Consider the following 7,044-nt stretch of genomic DNA (forward strand, 5'->3'; position numbering starts at 1 on the left):
GGTGGGAGTGTAAATTAGTTCAACCATTGTAGAAGACTGTGTGGAGATTCCTCAAGGATCTAGAACTAGAAATAGCATTTGACCCAGCAATCCCATTACTGGGTATATACCCAAAGGATTATAAATCATTCTACTATAAAGACACATGCACACGTATGTTTATTGCAGCCCTGTTCACAATAGCAAAGACTTGGAACCAACCCAAATGCCCATCAATGATAGACTGGATAAGAAAATGTGGCACATGGGGGTGGAGCCAAGATGGCCGAATAGGAACAGCTCTGGTCTCCAGCTCCCAGCCCCAACAACACAGAAGACGGGTGATTTCTGCATTTCTGCTTGAGGTACCGGTTTCATCTCACTAGGGAGTGCCTAACAGTGGGTGCAGGACAGTCGGTGAAGCGCACTGTGCACGAGCCGAAGCAGGGCGAGGCATTGCCTCACTTGGGAAGTGCAATGGGTCAGGGAGTTCCCTTTCCTAGTCAAAGAAAGGGGAAACAGACGACACCTGGAATATCGGGTCAGTCCCATCCTAATACTGCGCTTTTCCAACGGGCCTGGAAAACGGCACACTAGGAGATTGTGTCCCGCACCTGGCTCGGAGGGTCCTATGCCCACAAAGTCTCGCTGATTGCTAGCACAGCAGTCTGAGATCAAGCTGCAAGGCGGCAGCCAGGCTGGGGGAGGGGCGCCCGCCATTGCCCACGCTTGCTTAGGTAAACAAAGCAGCCAGGAAGCTTGAACTGGGTGGAGCCCACCACAGCTCAAGGAGGCCTGCCTGCCTCTGTAGGCTCCACCTCTGGGGGCAGGGCACAGACAAACAAAAACTCAGCAAGAACCTCCACAGACTTAAATGTCCCTGTCTGACTGACAGCTTTGAAGAGAGTAGTGGTTCTCCCAGCACGCAGCTGGAGATCTGAGAACAGACAGACTGCCTCCTAAAGTGGGTCCCTCACCCCTGAGCAGCCTAACTGGGAGGCACCCCCCCAGTAGGGACAGACTGACACCTCATTCAGCCGGGTACTCCTCTGAGACAAAACTTTCAGAGGAACTATCAGACAGCTGAATTTGTGGTCTCACGAAAATCAGCTGTTCTGCAGCCACCGCTGCTGACACCCAGCCAAACAGGGTCTGGAGTGGACCTCTAGTAAACTCCAAAAGACCTGCAGCTGAGGGTCCTGTCTGGTAGAAGGAAAACTAACAAACAGAAAGGACATCCACACCAAAAACCCATCTGTACATCACCATCATCAAAGACAAAAAGTAGATAAAACCACAAAGATGGGGAAAAAACAGTGCAAAAAAACTGGAAACTCTAAAAAACAGAGCAACTCTCCTCCTCCAAAGGAACGCAGTTCCTCACCAGCAATGGAACAAAACTGGATGGAGGATGACTTTGACAAGTTGAGAGAAGAAGGCTTCAGACGATCAAACTACTCTGAGCTACGAGAGGAAATTCAAAACAATAGCAAAGAAGTTAAAAACTTTGAAAAAAAATTAGAAGAATGGATAACTAGAATAACCAATGGAGAGAAGGGCTTAAAGGAGCTGATGGAGCTGAAAGCCAAGTTTCGAGAACTACGCGAAGATTGCAGAAGCCTCAGTAGAAGATGCGATCAACTGGAAGAAAGGGTATCGCTGATGGAAGATGAAATGAATGAAATGAAGACAGAAGGGAAGTTTAGAGAAAAAAGGATAAAAAGAAATGAACAAAGCCTCCAAGAAATTTGGGACTATGTGAAAAGACCAAACCTATGTCTGATTGGTGTACCTGAAAATGATGGGGAGAATGGAACCAAGTTGGAAAACACTCTGCAAGATATTATCCAGGAGAACTTCCCCAATCTAGCAAGAAAGGCCAACATTCACATTCAGGAAATACAGAGAATGCCACAAAGATACTCCTCGAGAAGAGCAACTCCAAGACACATAATTGTCAGATTCACCAAAGTTGAAATGAAGGAAAAAATGTTAAGGGCAGCCAGAGAGAAAGGTCGGGTTACCCACAAAGGGAAGCCCATCAGACTAACAGCTGATCTCTCAGCAGAAACTCTACAAGCCAGAAGAGAGTGGGGGCCGATATTCAACATTCTTAAAGAAAAGAATTTTCAACCCAGAATTTCCTATCCAGCCAAACTAAGCTTCATAAGTGAAGGAGAAATAAAATGCTTTACAGACAAGCAAACGCTGAGTGATTTTGTCACCACCAGGCCTGCCCTAAAAGAGCTCCTGAAGGAAGCACAAAACATGGAAAGGAACAACCGGTACCAGCCACTGCAAAAACATGCCAAATTGTAAAGACCATCGAGGCTAGGAAGAAACTGAAGCAACTAACGAGCAAAATAACCAACTAACATCATAATGACAGGATCAGATTCACACATAACAATATTAACGTTAAATGTAAATGGGCTAAATGCTCCAATCAAAAGACACAGACTGGCAAACTGGATAAGGAGTCAGGACCCATCAGTGTGCTGTATTCAGGAAACCCATCTCACGTGCAGAGACACACATAGACTCAAAATAAAGGGATGGAGGAAGATCTGTCAAGCAACTGGAAAACAAAAAAAGGCAGGGGTTGCAATCCTAGTCTCTGATAAAATAGACTTTAAACCAACAAAGATCAAAAGAGACAAAGAAGGCCATTACATAATGGTAAAGGGATCAATTCAACAAGAAGAGCTAACTATCCTAAATATATATGCACCCAACACAGGAGCACCCAGGTTCATAAAGCAAGTCCTCAGTGACCTACAAAGGGACTTAAACTGCCACACAATAATAATGGGAGATTTTAACACCCCACTGTTAACATTAGACAGATCAATGAGACAGAAAGTTAACAAGGATATCCAGGAATTGAACTCAGCTCTACATAAAGTGGACCTAATAGACATCTACAGAACTCTCCACCCCAAATCAACAGAATATACATTTTTTTCAGCACCACACCACACCTATTCCAAAATTGACCACATAGTTGGAAGTAAAGCTCTCCTCAGCAAATGTAAAAGAACAGAAATTATAACAAACTGTCTCTCAGACCACAGTGCAATCAAACTAGAACTCAGGATTAAGAAACTCACTCAAAACCGCTCAACTACATGGAAACTGAACAACCTGCTCCTGAATGACTATTGGGTACATAATGAAATGAAGGCAGAAATAAAGATGTTCTTTGAAACCAACGAGAGCAAAGACACAACATACCAGAATCTCTGGGACACATTCAAAGCAGTGTGTAGAGGGAAATTTATAACACTAAATGCCCACAAGAGAAAGCAGGAAAGATCTAAAATTGACACCCTAACATTACCATTAAAAGAAGTAGAGAAGCAAGAGCAAACACATTCAAAAGCTAGCAGAAGGCAAGAAATAACTAAGATCAGAGCAGAACTGAAGGAAATAGAGACACAAAAAAAACCTTCAAAAAATCAGTGAATCCAGGGGCTGGTTTTTTGAGAAGATCAACAAAATTGATAGACTGCTAGCAAGACTAATAAAGAAGAAAAGAGAGAAGAATCAAATAGATGCAATAAAAAGTGATAAAGGGGATATCACCACCGATCCCACAGAAATACAAACTACCATCAGAGAATACTATAAACACCTCTACGCAAATAAACTAGAAAATCTAGAAGAGATGGATAAATTCCTCAACACATACACCCTCCCAAGACTAAACCAGGAAGAAGTTGAATCTCTGAAGAGACCAATAACAGGCTCTGAAATTGAGGCAATAATTAATAGCTTACCAACCAAATAAAGTCCAGTACCAGATGAATTCACAGCCGAATTCTACCAGAGGTACAAGGAGGAGCTGGTACCATTCCTTCTGAAACTATTCCAATCAATAGAAAAAGAGGGAATCCTCCTTAACTCATTTTATGAGGCCAGCATCACCCTGATATCAAAGCCTGGCAGAGACACAACAAAAAAAGAGAATTTTAGACCAATATCCTTGATGAACATCAATGCAAAAATCCTCAGTAAAATACTGGCAAACCAAATCCAGCAGCACATCAAGAAGCTTATCCACCATGATCAAGTGGGCTTCATCCCTAGAATGCAAGGCAGGTTCAACATACACAAATCAATAAATATAATCCAGCATATAAACAGAACCAACAACAAAAAACATATGATTATCTCAATAGATGCAGAAAAGGCCTTTGACAAAATTCAACAACTCTTCATGCTAAAAACTCTCAATAAATTAGGTATTGATGGGATGTATCTCAAAATAATAAGAACTATCTATGACAAACCCACAGCCAATATCATACTGAAAGGGCAAAAACTGGAAGCATTCCCTTTGCAAACTGGCACAAGACAGGGATGCCCTCTCTCACCACTCCTATTCAACACAGTACTGGAAGTTCTGGCCAGGGAAATCAGACAGGAGAAGGAAATATAGGGTATTCAATTAGGAAAAGAGGAAGTCAAATTGTCCCTGTTTGTGGATGACATGATTGTATATCTAGAAAACCCCATTGTCTCAGCCCGAAATCTCCTTAAGCTGATAGGCAACTTCAGCAAAGTCTCAGGATACAAAATCAATGTACAAAAATCACAAGCATTCTTGTACACCAATCACAGACAAACAGAGAGCCAAATCATGAGTGAACTCCCATTCACAATTGCTTCAAAGAGAATAAAATACCTAGGAATGAAACTTACAAGGGATGTGAAGGACCTCTTCAAGGAGAACTACAAACCACTGCTCAATGAAATAAAAGAGGATACAAACAAATGGAAGAACATTCCATGCTCATGGGTTGGAAGAATCAATATCGTGAAAATGGCCATACTGCCCAAGGTCATTTATAGATTCAATGCCATCCCCATCAAGCTACCAATGACTTTCTTCACAGAATTGGAAAAAACTACTTTAAAGTTCATATGGAACCAAAAAAGAGCCCACATCGCCAAGTCAATCCTAAGCCAAAAGAACAAAGCTGGAGGCATCACGCTACCTGACTTTAAACTATACTACAAGGCTACAGTAACCAAAACAGCATGGTACTGGTACCACAACAGAGACATAGATCAATGGAACAGAACAGAGCCCTCAGAAATGACGCCGCATAGCTACAACTATCTGATCTTTGACAAACCTGACAAAAACAAGAAATGGGGAAAGGATTCCCTATTTAATAAATGGTGCTGGGAAAACTGGCTAGCCATATGTAGAAAGCTGCAACTGGATCCCTTCCTTACACCTTATACAAAAATTAATTCAAGATGGATTAAAGACTTATATGTTAGACCTAAAACCATTAAAATCCTACAAGAAAACCTAGGCAATACCATTCAGGACATAGGCGTGGGCAAGGACTTCATGTCTAAAACACCAAAAGCAATGGCAACAAAAGCCAAAATTGACAAATGGGATCTCATTAAACTAAAGAGCTTCTGCACAGCAAAAGAAACTACCATCAGAGTGAACAGGCAACCTACAGAATGGGAGAAAATTTTTGCAACCTACTCATCTGACAAAGAGCTAATATCCAGAATCTACAATGAACTCAAACAAATTTACAAGAAAAAAACAACCCCATCAAAAAGTGGGCAAAGGACATGAACAGACACTTCTCAAAAGAAGACATTTATGCAGCCAGAAAACACATGAAGAAATGCTCATCATCACTGGCCATCAGAGAAATGCAAATCAAAACCACAGTGAGATACCATCTCACACCAGTTAGAATGGCCATCATTAAAAAGTCAGGAAACAACAGGTGCTGGAGAGGATGTGGAGAAATAGGAACACTTTTACACTGTTGGTGGGACTGTAAACTAGTTCAACCATTGTGGAAGTCAGTGTGGCGATTCCTCAGGGATCTAGAACTAGAAATACCATTTGACCCAGCCATCCCATTACTGGGTATATACCCAAAGGAGTATAAATCATGCTGCTATAAAGACACATGCACACGTATGTTTATTGCGGCACTATTCACAATAGCAAAGACTTGGAACCAACCCAAATGTCCAACAACGATAGACTGGATTAAGAAAATGTGGCACATATACACCATGGAATACTATGCAGCCATAAAAAATGATGAGTTCGTGTCCTTTGTAGGGACATGGATGAAACTGGAAAACATCATTCTCAGTAAACTATCGCAAGGACAAAAAACCAAACACCGCATGTTCTCACTCATAGGTGGGAATTGAACAATGAGAACTCATGGACACAGGAAGGGGAACATCACACTCCGGGGACTGTTGTGGGGTGGGGGGAGGGGGGAGGGACAGCATTAGGAGATACACCTAATGCTAAATGACGAGTTAATGGGTGCAGGAAATCAACATGGCACATGGATACATATGTAACAAACCTGCACATTGTGCACATGTACCCTAAAACCCTAAAGTATAATAAAAAAAAAAAAAGAAAATGTGGCACATGTACACCATGGAACACTATGCAGCCATAAAAAAGAATAAGTTCATGTCCTTTGCAGGGACATGAATGAAGCTGGAAACTATCATCCTCAGCAAACTAACACAGTAACAGAAAATTAAACACCATATGTTCTCACTCATAGGTGGGAGCTGAACAATGAGAACATATGGGCACAAGGAGGGGAACATCACACACTGGGCCCTGTTGGGTGATGGGGGGCAAGGGGAGGGATAGCATTAGGAGAAATACCTCATGTAGATGATGGGTTGATAGGTGCAGCAAACCACCATGGCATATGTATATCTATGTAACAAATCTACATGTTCTGCACATGTATCCCAGAACTTACGTAAAAAAAATTTTTTTTAAAGGGCAAGAATATTAGAAACAATAAAATAAAATTATCTATTTAACAAAAAATTAACAATTAATGAAACCAATGTCACATTTACTATCATATGCAAACACACAGAATACCTTAAAGATTCCTGTTTTAAAGTGTTCTTAATTCTTTTTATTATTATTATTATTTTTTGAGACAGAGTCTTGCTCTGTCATCCAGGCTGGAGTGCAGTGGCGCCATCTCGGCTCACTGTAACCTCTGCATCCCGGGTTCAAGCAGCCTC

This window comes from Hylobates moloch, unplaced genomic scaffold (genome assembly GCF_009828535.3).
Source record: "Hylobates moloch isolate HMO894 unplaced genomic scaffold, HMol_V3 SCAFFOLD_9, whole genome shotgun sequence".
NCBI lineage: Eukaryota > Metazoa > Chordata > Mammalia > Primates > Hylobatidae > Hylobates > Hylobates moloch.